This window comes from Urocitellus parryii, chromosome 1 (genome assembly GCF_045843805.1).
Source record: "Urocitellus parryii isolate mUroPar1 chromosome 1, mUroPar1.hap1, whole genome shotgun sequence".
Classification (NCBI taxonomy): domain Eukaryota; kingdom Metazoa; phylum Chordata; class Mammalia; order Rodentia; family Sciuridae; genus Urocitellus; species Urocitellus parryii.
In genome coordinates this window covers 97,925,983-97,952,794 of record NC_135531.1, presented here as the reverse complement: position 1 = coordinate 97,952,794, position 26,812 = coordinate 97,925,983, and positions in this window count along the sequence as shown.

Sequence of the window (26,812 nt, the reverse complement as noted above, 5' to 3'; positions counted from 1 at the left end):
CCACTTGTTGGACATGCAGATTCTCAGGGCCCACCCTAGACTGAATCAGAAAGTTTGGTGGTAAGCCCAGCAATCTGTCTTTGACAAGCTCCTAGAGGATTTAAAGTATAACGGAAAAGTCCAGCAGACTCAGTGTCAGCCAGGAAAGGTTTGGAGTCCCACTTTTAAGACTAGTATAACACTTCAAGCCAGGTACTTTCTGAGCTGTGGTTTCTTTCTGCTCTATTAGAATAATAATGGTGACAACAGGGCTGGATAAAGAAAAATATACATAAACCTCTTAGTGTTTGGTAATTGTTCATTCAGCGAATGGTAGCTTCCACTCGGGTCAAAGGAACTCGATTTGATCACTTTGCACTAAAGTCCAGTGAACCAGCACCACATCTAAGTATCATTCCATTCAAGCTCTTTATAAAACTATAGAAACTTTGTTTCTCAGAGAAAGGGGCACCTGTATCAGAATTAACTGGGGTACCAGTTAATAAAGAGATTTCTAGTGTTCCTGCCAAACCTACTGAATCTGCATCTTGTGAAACAGAACAAGATGTCCACAAGTTTAAAATGTTCCCCAGAAGATTCTTCAGTAAATTAAGATGTGAGCCTAGCACGGTAATCCTAGGAGTTCAGGAGACTGAGGCAGGAGGATCACAAGTTCAAAGAATAGCTCACTGTTCTGCCAGCAAGCAGAGCCATGAAGGGAAATTCTGCTAGTGTGTCCAGTGCCCTCACCTTTGGTGGCTGATAAGCTGCAGATCGGAGACATCCAACCTAAAACTGAGATAGTTTTATTTGTTTCAGAAGGAACATATTCTTGGTGCTAGTAAACAGAACTGGATTTATTGGGGGACTAAAATTGTAGGTATTTGAAGCAGAAAATTCCAAGAGATTTATTTTTCAAGGAAGATGTAGAACCTCTTTAAGGAGTTCATAATCTGTCAGTGTGGGTAACAGCTCCAAAACTCAGTATTCTCTCTATTACTATCTAGATTGCCATTTAATTGTCTTCCATTTGAGGATGAAATAATGGAGGTGCAAACAGATATGTTGCTTTTTCAGGTTCACCAGGGACAAAGTGCGAAGCGAGGAAATGTGACTGATGGCCACAGAGTTCTAAGTCCTTGCCACTCCAAGAGGAGTTCCTATACCAGCATCTTCCAGGAGCTTTTGAGAAAGTCAGAATCTCAGACCCCACCCGACCCTTTTTTTTTTTTAACTAGACTCTGCATTTGAAGAGATTTTCAGACACAGTGAAGTTTGAGAAGCAAGCCCTACAACACAAGGCATTTCTCCAAGTGTGTTTGAAGTCCCACTGTGGGAAGTATCACCTGTGGGAGCCAGGTGTGGTGGCACACACCTGTAATCCCAGCTTCTCAGGAGACTGAGGCAGAAGGGTCAATCCCAATCAAGTTCCAGGCCAGCCTTAGCAATTTAGCAGGATCCTGTCTCAAAATAAAACCTAAAAAGTTTTAGCTTACTGTAGCTTAGTGATGGATTGCTTGCCTAATGTGTGTTAGACCCTGGGCTCAATGCCCAGTACCACACACCAAAAAAATGACCTGTGGGTACTAGGTAACTATATATTTCAGACCTTCCCTCTGGAAGCAAAGATAGAACACTCTTCACAATTATTTTCAAAACCCTGGCATTGTCAACAAGTTTTCCAGGTGATTGTTATGTCTGCTTAATTTTGAAAATCACTGCTTTTGTTTCTCCAGCCTCTGACCCTGGCTTGGCAGTTAAGAGTTAGAACAAAAGGATCAAATTGGAGCACTTGAGCACTCTGCAGGCAGTGAGGACAAAAGGAATTTGGAGAACAGCACAGAGCATCAAATCAAGGTAGGCCAAGAAGAGCTTGATCTTTCTGACTTCAATATGCTTCAAACCCCAACTGTGCCATAAGCTTTTTATTCAAAGTCTAAATTTAGGGCTGTTGTTGTTGTTGTTGTTTTGGTTTGGTTTGGTTTTTAAAGGATGCCTTTGTGAAAACCTACCCTGTTACTAATTCAAAGGCCAGTACTCAAGTTATGTCTTTTACCTTGAACCTGTTGACATAATAATTTTCTCCTCCACCAACTCAAAAATGGGAAGTGGTGTCTCAACATGTTTCAGAACACTCCAGAGGAGTGTTGGTGAGGAAGATATGGCACATGCCTGGTATATGGATGTGGTGATGTGATATTTGTATCCTTAAAGGTAACAAGAGAGTAAGGTAGGAGGATTTTATTGTCAAGCTCTTGTTTGAGTTCTTACAATAGCACCACTAGAGTCCCCAAAGTGGGGCAAGTGGCAAAATGCATAAAAGACCTGGGCTGTGAGTCCTAGTCCTGTTCTGGTACTAGCTAGTGGCCCAGCTACCAACTGACTCCAGGGCAGTTCATTTCTTCAAGACACGGTCCCCCATTTGTTAAAGGAGAGGGTTTTTTTTTTTTCAGGTATTACAATTCCAGCAACCTGGAGGGAGCAGGCAGGTGCTAGAAACAAGTGAGATCAACTGCAGACAGGAGGAAGCAAGAGCTGTGGAGAGCATGCCCCTCCTGGGGTGACATGTGTGCTTCTTCCTAAAATATTGTACTGGCCAAACAGTGAATCTCTAGCTGCATTTAACCCTTCCAGCTCATGGACTTAGCATTTAGCTTAGAATCTGTCAGTCAATGGATATTAACAGGTCCACTGTCTGCTGGTATTAGACCAGAATCAGGAGGAGGTTGAGGAGACCCAGGAGAAGAAGTGGGGAATCTCCTTCCTAGTACTTAAACAGGGGACAAGTAGCAAAGTGCTGAGCTTCCCAGAGGCAAACTGAGGATACGGTGCTAAAGATGAACCTATATATTTTTCTTAAATGTAATGAAGCTGAAAAAATATTCTGAAGAAGATATTTATTTTAGTAAAACTTCTGAGAAGTTTTGATACAAGGCCTAGGAAGGGGTTTGGGTCACTCTTGTTTATTTTTTCTTTTGTCTCATCAATGAAGAGAGGATTAAGATTTCAAATAATAATAGAGATGTCTGATTGGTACCAGTATGAAAGTGCATGTTTTGGATAACATGCTCAACCCTTTCAGGGAAAACATATTTTTTTCAAATTCTATATTTCTAAGCCTATAAAGGATCTTTCATCCTCTGATTATTAATTCAATGCAGTGATTCTCTGCATCCACAACATCAGAATCGCCTTCAAAGTTGTTAAAAATACAAATTCTCTGGTTCTGATTCAGAAACTCTGAGAGCAGAGTCTAGTAATCTATGTTTTAATTAACCATCCAGATGATTCTGATGCTCCCTAAAGTCTGAGAATCACTGATTTAAGATTGTTACTTGGAGCTACTGGTTAGGCTATGGGTCTGTACCTTGTTTCAATCCTGACATTCTTATGTTTTATGAACGATAACATTTCTAGGTATTAAGCTGGTTCATTTTCAAGTATAATGGGTCCCAAAAGCAACAAGTGAGAATTTGGCATTAGTTGCCAATATCAAGGAAGAGCTACAATCAACTAAAACTACCATTGAATAGAATCCACGCACATTCTGCAGGGGAGGGGCCCTTCTGGTTACTTATTCACTTACTCGTTCATACATTTACTTTTTAGTGCTTGTTGATCACACAGGCTTTATTCTGTAGTATAAGGTTAAATGATTCAGAAACATCCTGTTTAGGCAGTGTTTTATGTAACATGACCTAACTAAATAACACTTCATCTAGCATCATCAGTCCATCTTCTCGGGGGAAAAGCAGCACACTCCCAAATAAAAGGGACCTGTCACTTAATTTTTCTCCAAGCATAGCAGGGGAAGTGATCTCATCAGTTTCTGTGGTGTTCAGGAGCCATCCATCTCTGCAGTATCCTGGTTTGCTAATGCCTATTATTCAGAGATAATTACATTTTTTTGCTTATTAATATCTAGTTGTTGTTCTCTTGTGGTCTTAAGAATGTAGCCCATTAGTCATCATTGTTCTCATATTATACCTGAAAAAATTAGCCACATCTCCAGAGCCTCTACATTGGTGTTCCTTTCTGGGACAAGTAGAAATGCTTAGAATTAGAACACAATGTGGGCTACTGCCTAGCAGTGATTGATGTGTGAGGGCTTATAAATTGGTTGCTAGGTTTTCTCGGGGACATGCAATAGTAAGGACCTTCAAGGGAAACTCAAAGCACAATGAATATTTTCTCTGTTTATTGCAGAGTCTCTCATACTTAGATATTGAATTTAGGCTCTCTCTGTTCACTATAAATGTTTACATGTCCTCTTTTTGGTCTCTAAAACCACATAAAGTCAAGCATCTCTCTCTCTCTCTCTCTCTCTCTCTCTCTCTCTCTCTCTCTGTGTAACTTATATAATTAAACATATGTGTATGTGTGCATAAACTGATTTTTTTGAAAATTAACAAAAACCACAATACTGTTGTAGTAAATTGCCCTAAATTGTCTGTGATTTGAAAATTCTCAACAAAATGATCAACATGCCTGGTCTGCTGAGTTTCCTCTTGCTTTCCTTAGCAGATAGGCAAAGCTGTTAAAGGCTAAGATTTGTTTAAAATCCTTGGAGTTTACTCCATGCCTAATCTTTTCTTACTCTTTGTCCAGTAGCTGCCACACACCCAGTGGCCAGCTGTCCACTAAGAATCCTCAGTGTATGCAGCATCATATCGAGCACAGGCTTTTCAACTCTGAGGAGACCAACCATGAACAACAAGCCTTGCTTCTACCATGTGATGGTGTCCTGGAGACCACTATCCATTGTTTCTTCTCCAGTTTACATTTCACAGCCTCAGTCGCTGCCAGGTATGGGGTGTGGGGAGGTGTGAGTAGAGTGGAGGATGAACACAATGGTGTGCACTCCAGGCCTGGCCCAAAACTCTCCTAAGCAACATCTCCACACGTACTCTTGTGTTCTTCATACTTCTCTGACTAGAACATTGGGAAGACAGACATTAAAAGCCTTAGTGAAAGTGTTTTTGAGAAATAAGAAGGTAAGCTAGTTGTTGGGCATGACCTTGATCATGGGGGGATCCTTGGGTCTCAGGAGAGTCCCAAGAGAATAAAAGAAAAAATATTTTCACTTATTATACATAAGGTAGTAGTTATAAGTTGGACTTAATTAAGGGAAGACCTCAAAAGAGAGTCAGCTGGGTATTGTGGAGACAGACTGAACAATTTAAGGGGCAATCTTAAGGCCACATAAGAATATCTACAATATTTGTGTTTGACTCTTTTTCTTTATAGTTTTTGAAATCTATGGTGGATCAAGTATGAGCCTCAATAAACAGGATCTTCAAGAATTAATTTATTCCTGAGTAGGATTTAATCACTTTGCAGTTCCTTTGAACAGTTATGTACAAGGGTGGATAGAATAAGAGCCATCTGTCAAGGATGGAGTATAAAAAGGGGGTCCATTGTAGAGAATTTTCAAATATTTAATAATTTTTCAAATTTTTAATAATTTTATTTTATCCTATTTTCATTTTTATCATTTTATGTTTAGTAAATTTATCATTACCTTGCACTGACAATTCTAAACAATGAGAGAATGGTCAAAACCAAGAACTTGTGGGATAACTACACTGATAAATAAAATTAGTGATTTTACTTTATTTTATTTTCATTGTTATCATTTTATTCTTAGTAGTTTTTATTATTACCTTGTGTTGATAATTCTAAATAATGCCAGTGATAAAATAACCTTTCTATCAGGGCAAATATTTCACATAACCCTCTTTCTTCACCCCCAACCCAGCCTGATATACTTGTAGGCATCTTAAGAAGCTATTAAAGATGGTTCCCAAGGGCTTTCAGTATAACAGGAGATGGTTCCATACCAGGAAATCACAGGATTTTTAAGAGTACATTGCCCAGGAAAATGAACCAGAAGTTAGTATTTCTGGCCCGAAAACTGCAGCCAATGATTCCAGGAAGCCTTATGCAAAAGTTTATTCTTGAGATTTTTAAAGAACCTGAGCAACACAATGTAATAAAGAAGAAGATGCATAAGAGAAAAGGAAGAGAAATCTCCAAAGGCAAGAGATGAACCAAGAGTGGAGGGTACTCTAAGTCCAGTTGAGTATAATGACGAGTCAGCCAAACTGGTATAGCTAGCACAAGACTCATATGATGAGTGGCAGAGTTTTGTTGTATTTGGAAAGAAAATATCAAGTTTCTATGAGTGTTAATATTACATGATTAAAGCAGGATGATATCTAGAAATATCACCACTAGCTGTGAATTCCTAATGGTATGGTTTGGGGCAAGGAAAAAAATTGGAAGTACCCCACTGTATTCCTATGGAATTAATAATCAGTGTTAGGGTTGTAGGTCTTGTAGGCAATGGGCACAGGAACCTGTTACTCCGCACAGACCCTTATTTTGCAGTTGTGTGTGGCAATCTTAACTTTGCTGACCTACCAGTACCAGGTCTGAGCCCAGTAATACAGGGTCAGACGTAGGGCTCCACATGTTAGATACCAAGCCTCACCCAACCAGCATGACTTCTGCCTTCCTCATTGTAGTTCTCCCACAAGTTCTTGGTTTTGACCATTCTCTCTCATTCAATGAAATGAGGTGTCATTTGAAACTGACACCTCTTTTGTGTGCTAACCTAGGTCAAAGCATTTACAAAGAGGCATTTGGTTATTTGAGAGGGAGTGTGAGTATCATGTGCAGACACACACAGGAAGGCCTAAGAAACAAGATGAGATTGAGAAAAGGGAGCCATCGGTACAACTTTAAATACTGGAAACAACTGTAATATCTAATGAAATTTCATTGGCTATGTTACAAACAATAATCATCAAACCTCACCAGAAACAGAGAAAAGTTACTCTACTTCTCATGCCTGAATATGGGTCATCAGTATTTAGTGAGCTATGATTTTTGTGCATCCTACTATCATGAGTGAGCCATCACACTGCAATATTAGCCAATTTCAAAACAGGAGACTTCAATAATGAAAGTGAGTTTAATCCTGTCCCTGATGCAATGCATGCTAGTTCTTTAGAGTAAATATAGGATGGAATGAATAGTCATCTAATCTGTTGTTATCTTTCTCCATCAGAGGCACAGCCTTAGAACTTCATTGGCAGCAACCAAAGAGAAACTTACCCAACAAAAACTCTACTCAAATTCCCATCCCTTCAGTGCCAACCAAACAGACTAATTTTTTTTAAGACCAATGATTGTAGAAACCTTTTCTCTTGATGTTTTTTAGTGTGGCTTCCAAAAGCAGAGGCAAAGAGAAACCATCCAGGAAGGGCACTTGGGGAAGTAAAGAGGGAATGCACTTTTTAAGAGTAAGCCAGGGCAGTAAACAGGCCCTACATTTCAGCCAGAATCATACTTCTATTGAGGTCCCCACTGATGGATCCAAAGATCCCCAAATCCAAGGTCAATGCTTTTTGCACCAAGAAATGACAAAGCCCTTACCACTCAAACCCTCTAAGCAGCCAAACTTGTAAGTGGAATTTTAAACACACTTTTGGCAAGTTTCCAAAATGCTCATTAAAAAAAAAAAAAGCCATTAAATTAAATCCTTTTAGAAGATCAGCATTTCTTTTAGCATTGCTGAAATTTTTAAAATGTGCCTCTCAGAGGCATAAACAATCAATGCAGCCATTAATTTGGAGGACTTTCTCTCTGGCCGTGGTGCAAATTGAAAACTAATCGTTCGAAAGACGTTCTGACTAATCAGGTCAGGGAGGAAAATGAATAGTGTTCTTCATAGCCCAGCCAGAAGCTTTGTTTTGCTGTAAGTTTTCATTTAAGGGGGAAAAGTGGGGAGGGAAAGAACAGAAAGTGTTAGCGCTGCTTTTTCCAATGACGCTTGGTAATAATATAATATTTTTATTGGTTTTCAATATCTGAGGGCCTTTTCTATTTATTGTGGCTCCATTTTCCTTTTGATATAGATAGATAGATATGTATATATAATACATATAGGTGTATATTTGTGTATATATATCTATATTTGTGTATATATATAATCTATATTTATACATATGCACAAATATACACATTTATTTATTTATTTATTTATAGAAAGTTGTGTAAGTGTCCAGTACTTGGGACTGTATGGAACTAACTGCTTTTCACAATGTCTAAGGCAACTTTTTAACTTTCTGGTTGTCATTCAAATTTTCTGTTTCCCATGGAATCAAGTTATGGCCAGAGAATTGCCTGTACAGAGAGTACTTTGAAAATACTTTTATACTTTCTCTAAAAGAAAGAAGACTTCCCTTCTATCCCAGCTCTGAGTGTCTCTTTCTGGCTAGTGGCCAATAGAACGAGAAAAGGGGGCCTTAATAACATTTTATAGGAAGTTAACTATACATGATAAACTCTCCAAGCTAGCATTTGAAGAACTATATTTTCTCAATTACTTAAAACAATGCATCATTAATTAAAACCTTAGACTTCTTTCTTGAGCATCAATCAAAGCACAATATCACCTAGTCTTTTATATTAAGGAAATGCCTGGTGGAGTCACAATTAGTAATCCATTAAATTAAATCCTTTCAGAAGATCAGCTTCTCTTTCAACATTGCTGAACTCTTTTTAATGTGCTGCTCAAAGGCACAAACAATCAATGCAGCCATTAAAAGAGGATTAATGTCTCTTTTTCAACACAAGTAGAGGTGGGAGGAAGGTATAGGAATTGTTACAATTTAAAGTCCTATGGCTCTTTGAAAGCATGGACCAACAATTAAGAAGTATGGAAATTGATGTTGATTTCTGAGACATCACTGAGCCAAGAAGTCTTAAAATTAATATCACCTATAAGATCACCCTTTATTTTTTATGTGGGGCCTATCTTCAAAGCCTAGGATTTGATGATATGTGTAAGACATATTTTCAGTCTGGATCATCATTCCTGTTCTCAATCATCAGGAGAGTTTATTTCCCAGTGCCTCTTTAACATGTCATGGTCTGCAGCTCTGAGCTCATGTATACAGCATGAGAGCAAGTATTTGTCTTGTTGGCCTCTTTGAAACTCTCCATCACAAACTGAGAAGCTGCTATGATTTGTCACAATTCCCCTAGGCAACCTCCCATTGATGACAACATGTAAGTCTTTGTAAAACATACCCACTTAACACTTCTGCCAGCCAGGGTGCTAGTTTTGCCACTTAACCTCATTAATGGTGAAGGGAAGACTTTGATGATTCTCAGTGATCAAGTAGCCTGCAGGAGTGACCAAGCTCCTGGGCTTCACTGTTTCTCACAGTGACTTCCAGCCTATGTGCAGAGATGTCTACTCTCTTTGAAAGGCAGACCCTGGATACTATTAGTAGTATCTCCTATATGCAATCAGGTGTCTCATCTTGATGATTTTATCTCTAAAACTTCTCATCCACTCACATTTCTCTATCTCCATTACCCTCTCCTTGGTCACAACAACCACTATCATTCTTCCCTTCAATTCTTGCAATAGCCTTCTAAATGTTTCCTAATCCATCCACCATTCAACTATCTAGATATCACACCACTCAGGAGTGAATAAGTGAGTCAGGGTCAATCTAAGTTATTTACCTTCTTGCATCAGATAAATAGTGAGCAAGTAAACTAATAAATATTAATTTCAGAGTTTAATAAGAGCCATGTAGATAGTGAACAAGTAAACTAATGTTAATTTCAGAATTAATAAGAGCCATGGAGGAAAGCAACAGAGTAAAGTGATAGGGAGAAGAGCTTATAGGGAGGAAGCAACTTTAAAAATTCAGGTATTTGGGGAATCACTCTTGGAAGGTGATGATGTATTAGATTTGAAGGAAGACACTGGACAGCTGTGTTGAGAGACAGAAAGGGCATCCCAGGTCATGGGAAGAGAAACACCAAATATCCTAAAACAGGAGGCATTCCAATATTTTCAAACACAGAACAGGCGGCCTGAGTGACTGGCAGGCAGTGATCAAGGGAGAGAATGGTTTGTAATGAAGTGGATGGGTAGGCAAGGACTGGTCTATCCAGTGCCTTCTAGGCAAAGGAGTTTGGATTCTCATTGTGAAAGCAATGCAAAGCCATTAAGAAGTAGTGACCAGGGGAGATGGTTGAGCCTTTTCGTTTTTTTTTAGTCTTGCTTCTGTGTGAAAAGTAGATTGTGGATAAAGGAACACTGGTTAGAAACCTAGAGTCCTTACTCAGGTGACAGGAGTGACTGTGGGAATGGAGTGTAGCTTTTTTTAAATATACTTTTAGTTATACATGAATATAATACCTTTGTTTACTTAATGCAATTTAGTAAGACACTAAATAAAATATAAAGGGCAGTGGGGATGTGGCGCTATGAATTGAACCCAGTGCCTCACAAGTGCTAGGCAAGTACTCTACCATTGAGCCACAACCCCAGCCCCTGGAGTGTAGCTTTTTGAATGTTATATCGGTGGCATTTGTGACTGTTTAGATAAACTTGTAATTAAAGTTGCAATTTTCAGATGTTTCCCACTTTTTTTTTCTTTTCTTTCTTTTCTTTTTTCTTTTCTTTTTTTTTTTTTTTTTGTAGCAGGGATTGAACCAAGAGGTACTTAATCACTGAGGCACATCCCCACGACCCTTTTTATTTTATTTAGAGACAGTCTCACTTAGGGCCTCATTAAGTTCCTAATCTCCTTTTATTATTCTCTTGAACACCACACTGTTGTTCATTTCACTTAGTGTTTGTTAAAGCATTATCTTTTGAAAAATAGATTTAAAAATGCAGACAATCCTGTAGCATTGTCTGCATTTTTAAACCAAAAAATTGTGAGGTATCCAAACTTAGAGAATGATCATTGAGATTCTTTAAATGCCTAGAAATGTCTAGGAACAACAACAACCAAGTTCAAACCTGTGTTCTTTGTGTATTTGTTTGCTCTTTCCAAGGAGCAGTGGCAGATGATACTCGGCTAATTGAACGCCACTTTGATCTTGTGCAAGAATTGAGCGCTTACTTGTTTGCAGAGCAAAAGGAATGCTTCTCTGAACTGTCTTGATATTGTCACTGTGTGTGAGGAAGACACATGCTGTACAGATGTGTCTGGGCCCGTGTTCCGCATGTTGGCTGTCGGAAGTCTGCAGGAGGAAATACCTCCTTGATTAAATTCTCCTAGGCTGACATTTTCTGCTCTTCAGCCTGCTGAATGATTTCACATGTGCTTTTTGCAGAGTCAGAATTCTTCAGTGATATACAGGACAGTAATTTTCTTGGCAGCATGAAGTTCTTTTGGCCACCAGGATGGAGAAGTTATTTTAATTGTGTGAATAACAGGCAATTTCAGTTAGGAAAGAAACGTGTTACCTCTTGGTCATTTAAAATACATTTTTTAGGTCAAATAATTATGACCTGAGGAAAAGATTGCATCATCATGGAATGAATGTCAGATTTTTTTTAAATAAGGGGTTCTATTCCCACTACCCGTTTTTCTCCTTAATGAACAACACTAAAATGAAATATTGAAAGATTTTAACTGGCATATCAATAGTCCCCTAGATTTTTGCCTTTTTGTGGGTGCATTGTACTGATTTAACCTGAAGATCATCTCTTTGGATTATGTTTTTGTTGGACAGGGCCCTGGGGAAAAATACTATTAAAAAAAATTAAAAAGCAGTCCTGTTCTAGACCCACCCAGAATGACATAATATTAAGTGTTTTCCATATTTCCAAATACTGTTTTGAGAACCCACAGCCGGTTTGAGTTTAGTTAAGTTCAATGTTTTCATTCTTTTTTGGTTCATGATTTCCCAGGGGCCCAGTACTTTTGTGCTTAGCTTGAAATGGAGCATTCTTCCCTCAGAGACTGCTAGCTGATATGTTTAAGTCAATTAGGGGTCCTCAATGAGAAGCTCAATTAGACACAGAGATAACAGATCACATCTTTATTAGCTATGGAAATCCTGAGTTCTTTTATAAGTTGAGGACAAGAAAGAACCTCTTTCATTGTGTGATTTGACTCTAGTTCCCCATATCATTTCATTAGATTCTTTCTTTATTTTTTAAAAAAAAAATATTTATTTTTTAGTTTTAGTTGGACACAATACCTTTACTTATATATTTAGTTTTATGTGGTGCTGAGGATCAAACCCAGGGCCTCACGCATGCTAGGTGAGCACCTTACCACTGAGCCGCAACCCCAGCCCCTCATTAGATTCTTTCAAATGCTGAAATGTGTATTCTTATCTCTGTGTCAATCATCTGTGGCTGTGCTACAAATAGTGACCAACCCAACCAGGACTGAGAGGTTTCCTGGGATGTGGGACTTTCGGTGCTAAAACCAAGAAAGTCTTGGGCAAACAGGGACAAGTTGGTCACCCCAGAAACCACCTTACTTGTAGCCTAAAATAGCATGGTCATTTCTTGCAACTCTGTGGGCTGACAAGGTAGTGGATCTGGTCATCTCATTTGGGCTCTCTGTACAGTCGCTTGACTGGGGTAGATGTGCTAAAATGTCCAAAGGCCTCAGCACAAGTATCAGTGTTTGGGCCTCTGCTTCCATGGGATCTTTTATCCTAGGTTTCTTCAGAGCACAAGGGCCCCAGGGTTCCAAGAGGATGAAAATGAAAGTTTCAGGGCCTCTTGAAACACACTGAGAAGTCTTATAAAGTTGTTTTTACTGCATTAGTGGTCAAGACACAGGGTCAGTCCAATTCAAGGCACAGGGAAATAGAATTCAGCTTTTGTTGGAAGGAGCTGCAGAGAGTGGCCTTGAGAATCGGGAGTTCAAGGCCAGTCTCAGCAATGGTGAGGCACTAAGCAACTCAGTGAGACCCTCTCTCTAAATAAAATAAAAAATAGGGTTGGAATGTGGCTCAGTGGTTGAGTACCCCTAAGTTCATTCCCCAGTATCGAAAAAAAAAATCCCTATTATATACATGAGCATACTGAGATTCAGTAAACCTAAACTTTTCCAAGCCCATATAGCTCCTAAGTGGCAGATCCAGGATTTGAATGTAGGTCTGTATACCTGAAAATCCATGCCCTGGGTGGCCACACCCTGATGCATCCAAAAGAGGTGTAATTGCCTCATCCCAGCACCAATGACATGTTCCTGCTGTTCTGAGGTGGGGTGGAGAAGATGAACGCAGAAAGGAATAAGGAAGAGACAGAGAAGCCAGGATCTGTAGCATCTTGGTAGCTCCAAGTCACAGGAATTTGTCAAATTCATTTTGAGAATATAACCCATGCTTGCTCAGTTTGGAGGATGTTTGCCTCTGGCTCTGCTCCACCTGGACTGGAGTAACCACATTATTCCCAAAGAAAACTCCCCCATGGGCCTCAGCTGTACCATGCTCTTGCTCCTGATGTCTCGCTCAAGTTCTTCTGTACTGGCTTCCTTCTTTTCCTACACAGGCATTTGGATCACCTTCCACAGCTGAGAGTTTTAGGGATAATTGATCTAAATCATTTGTTTTCAAAGCAGTGAGTCTCCAACACCCTCTCAGGGAGTTCCTGAGGTCAGCACTATTTTTATAATCCTGAAATACTGCCGGCTTTCCCCCATTCTCTGGAATGTAAGATGGAGTTTTCTAGAAGTCACATCTTATGTGGCCCTGTGACAGATTGAAGGAAAGGATTTGTTTAAAAAAAAAAAAAGTGGAGCTGGGAGTGCCGCTCAATGGTAGAGCACATGCAGGGGACCCTGGGTTGGATTTTGGAACCACACTAAAAAAAAAAAAAAATTTGAAAAAGTGCAAGATAATACCATATCTTTTCAGTTTTGTCTTGGTTTGTTTCTATAAAAGCTACTTTTTGTTAAAAGATTATTTATTTTGGCATGTAAAAGTGTTGTGATTTTTAAATGAATTCCTATACACTCATTTTTAAAGCTTCTCAGTTAATTTCTAATATATTAATATATATTAATAAAGGCACATGAACTAAAACTCTTTTGGTCCTCAGTAATTTAAGATAGGGTTTGGAAAGCAAAAAGTTTGGGAATGGCTTCATCATCATTTTACCAGCTGCTGTTTTCTGAGTTTCTGCCATGGCCAGGTCCTCTCACACCTTCTCACTCAGTCCTTGCAGCAGCCCTATCAGGAGGGGATCCCATTAATCCCCAGCCCCTGGAGACCTGGGCTGCTGTTCAACATTACATGACAAGGGCACTAGAATTTGGAGATATGCTGTCTGACTCCAGAGCTAAACTTTGAGGAATAAATAACTCCTTTCCATACAATATATTTATTACATTTCTGGACAGAGATAAAGTATCAGAGATCACCCTGGATCTCTGATTGGATAAATTATTTGATGGCTCAGGCAGCTAGAAACCTTAACTTTTGGCCAACCTGTCCATGAATAGTCCTCTAGTCATAATAACTCATCTTTGCAAATTCTGTTTTATGAAAAAGGAATTATTTCAAATTCAAGTGATATTCACAGCCTGGCAGATTTTTGTTTCCCTTATAAGAAGCATCTTTAATAACTCATTGTGCAAACTCCACCGAATACTCAACAAGAAAGAAACATTTGTTTGTCCAATTATCACATTCTAAACTGCAGAAATAAATGTTCATTGCCTTAAACAAATTTCCCAATTCCTTCAGAGATCAGCCTGGATGTTTTCTTTATTTGGGTCTTGTTTATAATAGTAAAGCTACAATTGCTACTACTTCTTGGGCACTTAGGTGTCAAACATTGAGAGAAAGACTTCATAGACTTTAAAGTCATGATCTCTCTGTACTCTCAAAAGAATCCTTTGAGGCAGGCATATATTACCCTTCCTATCATCATGGTAGATAAGGAGATGCAGTTTGCAGAGGTTATGCCACTTGCCAGCTGGGTCACCTTAACTGGCAAGTAGGTGTTGAGTCAGAGATGGAACCCAGATCTGGATTGTGCCCAGCATCCTGTGCTTAGCCATCATGCAAAGTCAAGGTCAACTTGGCTATACAAAGGAGTTCTATAAAACAAGCAAGTAGCTTCAAGTAGCACAGATAAATTTGAAAAGGGAGGTTCTTTTATCTTCAAAGATTTTTTAAAGGAAAAAAACACAAGTGTTTCAACCCATACTTGTAATGAGAAGACAGATACAATTAATTGATTAATCTTGTCCTTAACCTTTGTCCTCATACCTGGCAGTTAAACATGTACAGAGAAAGGCAAACCCTTCCTCATCTACATCTACATATTAGGAGTATGTTAAGATGGCCCACAATCCGACTGAGCTTTGGGTTTAATTGTGTCTGGCATCCTGTCCTTCCCTAGGTTTTAAAATGTCATGATCCCTCCCAGTGTTAGAGGTGATGGGAAAGCTGGGGCTCCAGATGTGTCAACAACAGATGCAGCCTCCCCTGGAGCACTGGGAAAAGAGAGTGGTAGGATTTCCCTTAGGGTCACATTCCAGGTGCTCTGGGAGGGGACGAGGACAAAAGTCTGGCAATTTATTTTGGGTGCCAAGCTAACCAGGTGTTTTCAGCAGGGGTTCCCATTGCAAATCTGGGCTTTAATGACTTTCTGGTTCCTGATAAAGACTCAGCTTGCTGCTGCTCTCCTGAACACTTAGAATCTTAGCAGAGAGAAAGTTCATCTCTAGTCCAGGTTCTTACCTCATGTGAGCAGCTTTTGTAAATTGTGTTTGATGGATAATGTGAGGGTATTTAATACACCACAAAGACACCTCTCACTAGAGCAGCTTGTTCGTGGCTCAGGAACCTAATATTACAGACATGAAACAGACTTTTGACATTCTAAGTCCATGCACTTAATCATCTCCACTCTAAATTAGCTCCAGAAACAGGCACAAACAAAAGTATAGAAATCTGGGGAACATAAGCAGAAGACTGGAGGGAGAGAGCTGTGTGGGAACTTCTCTGCTGCCCTCCTCATCTCTGGCCCAGGAAGGCAATTCATCCATCAGAGCATTCTGCATGCAGGCGTGCTGTCTGCCCATTGCTTTTAGAACAACGATACCTGTGAGCATCCCTTTGACACTCTGTTATTTGAACGATTTTATAGAATCGCAAAATTCCTTGTAACTTTTATGATACTTAAAACTGCAATAAAAGGCAGAATTTGTGCACTCATCTGCTCCTCTCCTGCATTGTAAGGTCAGAGCTGGGTCCTGGCCCATCACTTCAATGACTCCATCCCAAGTGCCTTGGAAATGGCAAATAAGTAATAATATTACAAATAATAACAACAGCCCTGGGTCTCTTGCTATTTGTCAGATAATTCACCAAGGGCTTTATCTATCCTCTTCAAGACATGGGTACTATTAAAATGACTCTATTTTACATTTTACAGACAGTCCGTGGCCCAGCCCTCCGGCTGATAAACCCCAGACTGTACTGCTTCCAAGTACTGGTTGATTGAACAGGCCTCTTTATAATTCACATTTTTCTCTCCTGTTCACCCCATTTATCTACGTCTCTCTGCCATGGGTCTCAATTTTCTGACTTTTCCTTTAAATTCACTACCCGACTTGGAAGAGTACAAGGAAATCATTTGAGTTTGTTTGTTTGTTTATTTTGTTTCTCTTTTCTTTTTTTTTTTTTTTTTTTGTTGTTGTTCACCTTTAAAGTCTTCAATTACTTTCAGGTTTGTCAGTTGACATGGAATAAATTATTTTATGCTCAGAAATTTACCTGGATTCTAAAATATGCCACTCATTTCTCTACCAGCACCCATGTCCCAACCTATTAAGCTGGGGACTTCTTGGTCCTCCGTTCCCTTCTATTTATTCCTCTATGCCAAAGTCAAGATGCAGTGGCCTTGTTTGTTCACCTTCCTAGACCTCTTTCCAGGTGGAATGAGCCTGGGGGAAACCAGGCTTTTAAAAAATATGTTTAGTTTTGTTTTTGTTTTGGAGCCATAAGTAACATTTTTTGAATTCTGTTTGCTATTTTCAATCTACTTAAGTTCTTAAGCATTGGCAGAGCAAACATTTCTGGGGCCCACAGGATGGCTTTGGGGAGGAGCCTGGGGTACTCAAGCCAGGGTAGTAAGGAAGTATAGGCCTGGAACCCTGCAGAGCAGGTGAAGTGGGAGATACAGAAAACAAAAACTGCAAAATATTTCAAGAAGAGCCTGGGGCTTTTGGAGATATTCTCCAAAAATAAAAGAGAAACTTCTGTCTGGATTCATGTGCCCTGTTTTGTTGCCCCATGGTGCATGCATGTGCAGATAACATGAGCATATTTCATGGGGATCCCTAACCCTGGAAACCTCATTTGGTAAGGGTATAGGAAAGTCCCTACTGACAGTGACAGCCATGTGACTTGACCATTAACTTTATCTACCTGCCTCTGTTAGTCCACTGGTTGAATGGAAGTAGTGGGGGCTCTACCTTGAAGATTTGTTAGGGGGATTAAATTAAGTAAGATGTGCAAAGAACTTACCATAGTACCTGGCCCACAGCACACAACAAAAGACAGACACTTTTCTCTCCACTGGCCTGCTCTACCATTTGACATTCCCAACATTAGGGAATCACTCCTATAGGATTAGGTACTGCCCCTTGTTTTAAAATACTCTTCCCAAGAGTGTATGCTTTTAACACATAATTGCATATGAAATTATCCACATTAGAAGATGAGGGATTGAAGCTTCCTAGGAGCTAAATTAAAGAAAAGGTTTCATTAAATTATCTCAATATTCCTGTGAGATGCTATGAAAAAGGGCTGAATAACTTACCAAGGTCCTTGGACTCGAAGTGGTGGGATTGAGGTGTTACCACCACTGCCTGATACCAAAGCCAAAACACTGTTACCATGATCTATAACCCCCAACAGACTTTGATGGAAGAGGTCCAGAGAACATCATGGCAGGCTGACCTCCTAAAAGTGCCAAGGCCAAGGGTCACTTGCTTGGTGGAGGCAAAATCTAAGGGTTCCAGCAACAGGATGGGAGTGGGATGGACAGAAGAGAAAATCAGGAGAACTTCTCACAAACTGCACTTGCTGAAACACCCTTGCTTCCCTTGGCTTCAAAGTTCTACTACTCTGTCCCTGCTACCTCTCCTTGGCTTCAACTCCTACAATGCTCTCACTTCTTCCTGTGCTTCTGGCCAGGTCCCTTAGTGCACTATGTTTCTCTAGATCTTTGCCTGTGCTGTTCTATCTGCCAACACTGTTTTCAACAGGGACTACATCTCGTTTGTATCCCAGCGATCCCCAACACCAATGCTGATTCCTGGCAAATTGCAGTTGGCCCATATATTGGTATGGACAAATAATTAATGAATGAACGAATGCTTACCAGGACTTTATTGGATGCCAACTTCTGTATCCAAGATCTGCAACTTGCAATTATTCTTTTTCTTGTGTTTTATAACTTCATTGAAACACTCACTCTCATATGTTTTTACCACTTAAGCATCTGTTTCAGTCTTGTCAACTGGATACAAGGAGGAAAGCAGCTTTTCTGCACCTCCTCCTCCCACCAGTGCAACTTGAAGAGGCAGCAGAACTAGGCTGCTTCATAACTATGACGCATCGTACAAGAGCATCTTTTGTTAGGAGAAATTGCAATGCATTTGATTATTATTGTTAATCAAAGGGTAGAATAGGAATCGTGGGGTGGAGAGACCGATCACTTACACCTATGTAGCACTGGGGATTGTGTTATGGCCCAATTCTGATTTCCCATAAGGATAGTTTATAAACAACTGCCAACTGTAGTGATACTGGTTTATTCTTTTTCCTAGAGCTATGGGTTATATAGCTAGAATTAGTCAAGTGTCATACATTAGTTATTTATAACTATCTAGCAGCAATGCTGCAACACACATTTACTATCTCATGGTTTCTGTGGATCAAGGATAGGAAGTATGAGACAAGAAAAGAGAGAAAGCCAATCCAAGGAACTGTGTCAAGTTGGTGCCTAAGATGGGTTTCTGGTGTTCAGTTTCACTAGACCTTCCAAGGAGCTCTGTGAAGTACATTTCCAAAGGAGAAAGAGAGAAGCATGTGCCCAGATCCTTCATGCCCATTGTCCCCTGGTAGCATTGCAGGCATCAACTCCCCTGTGATTCTGAGAAGAGCAGGTGTGAGTACAGAATGGATTCCCATATGCATCCTATACCACAGCATTAGAGAAGCTCTGAGGCTCAGCTGGGTCCCCTACAAGGCTGCAACAAAAGCGTTAGTCAGGGCTGGCGTTCCCATCAGAATTTCAACTAGAGAAGGTCCCAGTTCCAAGCTCACATCATTGTTCGCAGAACTCAGTTGTTTGTAGGCTGTGAGAGTAAGGGCCTCAGTCTCTTGTTGGCCCTCAGCTGGAGGCTTCCCTCAGGATCTTGCCACACGGCCCTCGGGGGCAGCTCACAACATAAGAATGTGCTTCTTCAAAGCAAAGGAGGGTTGTCTTGCAAGGAAAGTGTTGCAATTGTAGGTAATATAGTCATATATAACCTGCAACATTTGTCATTCTCTCTTGGTTGGAAAGAAGGCATAGGACGTGTCCACATATAGTGGGGGATCACAAAGAGGCAGGGGGTCATAGGAGCCCCCTTAAAGCCTGTCTGTCAAAGTGGCTAATAAGATACAGAGACATTATTCAACAGGAACAGTAATGGAACTAACTTGAGCTAGCATAAGTTCAATTTGATGCAAGTATCTTTGATCCCAAGAAAGCAATCAAGTTCTTTTAAATTTTAATTTGATATACTATCAAATTATCAAACACCCCAACCCCTCCTTAACAAATATTTTCTAAAAAATATCTTAAGATATATACAGCACTCGTCCTATAAATTTTCACATTTAGATTCCCAAAGGACAGAACATAAGTCACTAATTAATCTTCTCTGTGGCATTTCCCTTGACACTTCAGTGTTTGGCTATTTAGCATAACTTTAATAAGAGCATCAACAAATTGCACAGATGCACTGGTTAGGTCAAGGTGTTGAAACCCAAAGGGAAAAAAAAATACCTCTCCAAATCATTTTCCTGTCATTGTTTTTTTACCTTTAATTAGAACTATCAGAGCCACTGTGTAACAAACTTATTTTTTAATAATGTTGTTTTCAGGAGCATGTTTAGTTTTTATTTGTTATGCTTAATGCTGTACATTTTACAGATGTTGAGAGAATGTTTCAGGACGTCTTGAAGGGACAATGAAAGATTGTGGTTTAACAACAAAGCCTCTCTCAACACTGGGGCCTGTGGGTAACAGTTGGATTGTTGAAGTGTAAGATCCTCGGTTAGTCTTCAAAAGGAATGTGCTCTTGGCAGGGTAGAGCTGCGTGTGTTTGTGTGCGCTTCAGTGTCCTTTATGGTTAGCTTTCCCAAAGGCTTATTGTGCTTATTGCATCATTTGTTTTTATTTGGAAGAGTATTTTAGAAGCTCCAGAATGGTTATAGAGTCATTACCACTTCGAGCTGTAAATGGTTATGACTGCCCATGGAAACCGTGTTGAAGGCAAAAAAAAAAAAAAAACACAAAAGTAAATAAAAGTTCTTCTTCTGCATCCTTCCTCTTGACATGCATTTTCAACCACTCTGCTTGGCAGAACCCAGCCCCTATGGGATTACTGCAGGCCTAGGTTCCAAGTCCATGTCACAGCTCATCCTGATGTATAACCAGTTTGTCCCCCAAGAAGGGCTCTATGAACCTTTGGATGTAGCTGAACCACCTGCAATAAAATTTAAACCTGGCATATTTACTTTGAAGGGCAGAGTGAAGTTAATGGCCCCACAAAATTCCTGACACATGAATTTATTTCTCTCATCCTTCAAGTGAGATAATGACCCAACTCGACACCTAGTCCCAGGGAAGCCAATACATCCACATCTAAAGCATGAATAGAAGTAACTCACCAGGGCCTGGAAAAACAATCCTCGTTAGGAAAGTGGAATTTGTTCTAACTCTATTATCAAGTGCTACAAATCACCCTCCTGGGCCCACTTAGTTAAGCATCCAAATAATTTTTCAGCATGCTATGTTTCCATTTCTAAAATAGACACTAGTATTGCTTTTATGTATATACGTGGCCGAATGACCAATGTGATTCTGCAACCTGTACACTTGGAAAAATGAGAATTCATACCCCATTTGATTCAAATGTATGATATGTCAAGATCATTTTATTGTCATGAGCAACTAATAAAAGAAAATACAATTAAAAAATAGAACTTCAAGAGAGAAGTCTTATGACTTAAAGCCATATTTTTCATAATATACAAAAAATACGGGCAATATCTCCTCTAGTATTCTGTATGTGGTTTTTTGCCTGCAGTATGGCAACTGTCACTAGTTGTGCTTCTATTCATATTTTTTGCTGTTGCCATTTGCCCATTTGTCATTGATTATCAAATGAGTGGGAGGCATTAGAGCAGGCACCTTGGTAGAGTTAGAGGGAGCCCTTTTCCTCACCGAGCTTACAATCCATGAAAACCTGCCCTTCTTAAATTCTCCAGTGGGCTCCACTACCCTTGGAATGTGACTGAACCCAGGCAGAGGTTCTAGATGATCCAGCCACCACCTGCCTCTAGATTGGATGCTGAACAACACAGTCAATGCTATTTTCCATTTGGCAGGTATAGAAACTGAGGTTTCTATAAGAGGCTAAATATGCTTCCCAGAAGGAAATTCAAGGCCAGAGCTCTTATTTCCTAAATCCTTGGTCTTCTTTCACTTCTTTCACTGTAATTCCAGGGTAATACAACCAATATATTGAGATGAGGGGCAATCACACAAATATGTCTTTGATGAAACTAAGATTTACAGTAGCCTCAACTAGCAAATACAAGATTGAAAATGAGAAGAGCTAAGTCCACCTCCTGGCTCTGCCAATTAGCCATGCCTTCTCGGACAAGTCACTTTACCTCATTTATCAAGTGATGAAAATTGACTAACAACTTCTAGGCACTATTTCCCAAAACTGCTCCAAGTAGTCAGGGATGGCTGCAGGTCCTAGGTGCATGCTTGCAGATATGCAATGTGCATTTGCATGTTAAAGGTGCCATGAGGTTCTGCATGAAAAAAACCTGTTAACACGGCTCTTTTGAAACTTATTTGACCCTGGAGCACTTAGTAATGTCTCACAGAGCTCAAGTACTCTAAAAAAATAATTTGGAAAATGATTTTCCGAATTCTCTTTTGGCTCTAAAATTTGATAGTTGACATTTTCACTTGTAGAATGTTCTGTACCTTCAACCCATGCGTTCTCTTTTAATTGTGATTTTCCACCCCCCCCCCTCAGGAACTGAACACTGTGGGCAACAAATAAATACTATTGACTGATTTATTCGGCTCTTAAGGTTAATGTATTCTAACCAGGGCTTCTTTAATATGTTTGGCAAAATGTAGTCTAACACAAAATGTTTCTGGGGTGGAAAAAAGTATGCTCTGGGAACTGGGTGAAAACCACCAACTCTTCCCAGAGCCAGCCAGAGAGATGCCAGATGACATTTCAGTACCATTTGGCTATGAGAGTTTCATTCAAATGCAAAAACAAGAGACAAATTCTGTCTCTGGTTAGCCAGCTGCCTGAGTCTGGTCTTCAGAAAGTCAAAGCATTTGGTGTTGGGTGTCACAGAGTAGCCACTCTCATGTGACAGTCATTATTTTTTCATCCTCCCTCTAGTAATTTACAAGATAAATTGGCTCTGCCAGATTCTCCAATGGAAAAAAAAAAAAGCGCCCTTTTTTTTTATCCCTAGAATGCCACTTGGGGTCTCCTTGAGCAGTAAATTACCCAATGCCACCCTCATGGATTGAAAGAGCTTATTCACAATGAAAGTGCCAAAGAGTTTCTCAGAAACTAACTTGATTATGTGACATTGCTTATTTGTGTTTGTCCATGAATACAAAGTAACTGTAATATCCAACAGAATAAATACACAGAAATGGACTTTTAAAAGGGACAATTGTTTTTAATAAAATATCTTAATATAGCATTTTTCCATGTTTGGAAATCATGTGTGTTAAAGTGATTTAATATTGTAATAAGATCTTTTACAATACCAAGAAACATAACGATATGTAACACCTTAAGATCTGTATAATTCTACCTGCACCTATTTTTAAAAACTATTTATTTTATCTTTGTGCTAAAAAAAACTAGAGATCTTACAAAGATTGTATGATAAAAGAGAATACTAATAAGAATATAGGTTCATAACTAAGAATTGTAGGAAAAATGTTTTGTTTCTTTCGACTATTGTAAGTACAAATAATTACAAAAAATAAAAATAACAGCTTCTTTTTATTTGCCTTTCTTTGCCTCTGGGCATATTGTGTAGTGTCAAATGCAATTTGGTGGTATGGAGTTGAAGGCTGCAATAATAGAACAATGATTATAGAATCCACTTTCAGGTAGAAGCAGAGTGTGAACAGCAGCTCTGCTTCTTACTAGCTATAAGCTTTTTTTTTTAATCACTGAGCCTCAGTTTCCTTATCTGCAAATGGGAAGTGTTTCTTCTACACAGTTGTTTAAAAGATAAAATATGATATAATCCATAAAACTCATATCATCTGCCTATCACATAATAAGCAAATAGTCAATTATTATTTTATGGAGACCCTATTAGTCCATTTGACAAAAGGGCCAGAGGAAGGCTTGAACTTGGAGCACTTTTTCTGTGATCCTTTTGGCTCCAACTCTCTCTTTTTGGCTTCCTCTGAAGCAAATCTAGGTCTAATTCATCTAAATGTTCTTGCATGGAAGCTTCTAGAAAACTTCCTTGATGTATCATTAGCAAAAGTTGATACTGGGCACATGGTCTTCCTTCCATGTCAAGGAGAGTGAGAGATCACTCAGGCCAATCAGGCCATATCTACAGCTGGGATCAGTTTTCCAAGTCAGGTGGGCTGTGTTGGAGGTGATAGATCACCTTTGTAAAATCAGTGCTCTGCTAGGCAACGGGGAGTTTGACAGTGTTTTGACTAGACACCAACTATGTCTACTTGGCTAGTGCTCCTCCAAATTCAGCATGCATCCTTGATAACAGACATCTGATTCAAAAGTCAGGTGGAGCCTGAAACTATGTATTCCTAACAAGCACCTGGGGGATACTGTCTGCTGTCCTTACTTTGAGTCGCAAAATTCAACACCATCAAATAGCAAAGACAGAAAGAGATAAACTAAGACAAGAGCTCCTAATGGCAAGAAAGCTGGCTAAGATTGGAGGCTAAAGAAGAGACTGTAACTAACCAATGTAGAAAACAGACACATCAACCTCTAACTAACTTCTGTTAGGTTCTGTTTTAGCCAGCTGACCCAATCAGTCATATCCATGGCTAAATAAATTAAGTGATACAGTGCCTACCACCCCATGGGCAATCCTAAGGAATTCTGAATAACTCAATTCAACAAGTATTCATTTCATCCTAATACCTATATCAGATGATACACTAGGCCTTGAAGTTAGAATGATGATATAAATAAGGAGTTTGGCAAGCTTCTTAAAGAGTAAAACAGTAAATATTTTAGGTTTTGCAAGCCAAGACATAAAATCAACGATACTATGTACAGACTTACACACCCTTATTAAATGTTACCATAAAACATAAAACTATTCTTAGCTTACAGATCATACAAAAACATGGGGCTCGGCTCACAGGCCTTCGTTTGCCAACACACCATGTACACAGCTTTGGTCCCTGTCCTCATGGAGCTTATAGTTTATGCAAAGAATAACATGATGAACTGGCACTGTTTTTTAAGCCCTCCTCCCAGTTCCCGTGGTCATATGAACGAAGCTCAGCCTATCATTAAAATTTTCCTGTGTTAATTATCAACCCAAATCTCAACATCATTAGTGAGGGAGTATACACTAAAGAGCAGCTGTGTTAATTGGGTTCTTGTCACCCAACAAGAAAGACAGTAGAATGAAACAGACAAAAAAGACATAATTTTCCTAGGTTCATATATGAATGCACAACCAGAGTAACTCCACATCATGTACAACCACAAGACTGGGATCCTAATTAGAATAAGTTGTACTCCATGTATGTACAACATGTCAAAATACACTCTGCTGTCATGTACATCTAAAAAGAACATTTTTTTTAAGTACATTAGGATAATTGGCCATTTGGTATGAGAAAAAAAAATACCCAACAAGAACAACTTACAGGAGGAAAAGTTTACTTTTGCTCATGGTTTCGGAGGGTTAGTCTGTAGTAAGGTTGAGTCCAATGCTCTGGGCTCAAGGTGAAGCAGAACATCATAGGGAAGGGGGTGACAGAGGAGTACTGTTCACTTCATGGCAGTGGGAAAGCAGAGAGAAAGGGGAAGGGGTGTCAGGGAAGATGAACACTTCTAGGGCACACCCACAGTAATCCACCTCTCCAGCCACACCCCTCCTGCCTACATGTCGCGACCCCTTGCCCGCAAGGAAGACGCAACTCAGGAATCTTCTTTCAGCAGTTTATTCAGGTCCTTGATACTTTTTCTTCTTTCAGCTGTTTATTCAGGCCTTTGTATTGACATGTCTTTTAGCTTCTACTGCTACTCCTACTGCAACTACTACTACTTCTACTACTACTGCCACTACTACTACTGCCGTGTGCCCCAGCCTTAATAAAGCAGATAAAGCCCCAATGCACAACTGCCACGTGGACTTTTCTCATAGGGTGCCAAGTCACAGCGTGCCAACTCATTCTGATAAGGAGTTGTTTGTCACAGACTACAGGGGAAACCAGCGCCATCTTGTAATGGCGGCCACAGTTCACAGAAACGGCTCACCACACCTACAGTTAGCAGCAATCAGTTCATTCAAACTAGGATGGACTGCTCAGGTTGCAGCTCCCATGATCTAATCATTTCACCTCCAAACATTCCTGCATTAATAGAGGAGCTTTTGCAGAACACATCACATCCATACCATAGCAGCAGCTGACAATAATTATTTTTCTGGTGTTTAATTTACAGCAATAGCATAAAAACATACAAGCATCATACCAAAGCTTCTCAAGAATTCAGTATCCAATGAGAAAACATTAACAACAGAATCGTCCTTTCAAAGACTTTTTAAATGCTCTTCACAGACTCACCAAGGAAGAACTAAACAGTGCCATGCAGATAGAACCTAGTCATCACACCTCCATATAAATAGACTCCTTCACATATAAAGCAAGCATCCACTTAACCACGGATATTTCCCAAGAGGCCATGCAACTGCCACTGTTAATCCATAGTCCTCGCTTTGAAACCACAAAGTAAACTTCTCCCAGACTCTCAGTTTCAGCTGGAAACAAAGCTACCCCTGAACAAGAGACCAGAAAGGGGAAGCTAGTGTGCAGCCCTGCCCATGCTAAGAAGGTATTCTTCACAAGGGCTCATTTAACAGATGTGTATATTGAGTTGCAGAGGAAGAGGGAGTTTCTTTGAGAATAGGGCTTAGCCATCTACTTTCCAGTAATTCTGTGACTTCTTGTGCAGCCAGCAAGATTGAGGTATGCACTGTCTAACTCTGCACCACCACCCCACTGTGTTTGCTTTGGGAGCTTTACTTCACCACCTTTAATTTTTTAGTACCCATTATTCTTTTGTGTGTTTAATGATGTCACTTGAAATCTGTAAGATAATTACTTTTCTATCATGCATAACTTCAAAGCAAAGATGATAGCTTGGCAGAGCTGGTATTACAAGTCAGATTTAGTAAGTTGCATTCTTTTTTGGTGTAATTCATAATCATTTAACCAAAAATTTTTAAAAAATACTTTTCTGTTCTAAGAATGATATTCAAAATACGGGACTATTCTTATTAATTCTAGGTTGGCTGATTGAAATCATATCCCACAGCTCTTCATGTTTAATAACAGGAAAAAATACATCCCAGTGTTTTTAACCCATTATCTACTTGGTCTTTTAAATGCCTCTTTTCTTCTGATAATCAACAGCTTTAGGATTTATGAGTTCATCATTGGATGTAATTATCTCAGCATTTATCTGTTTTA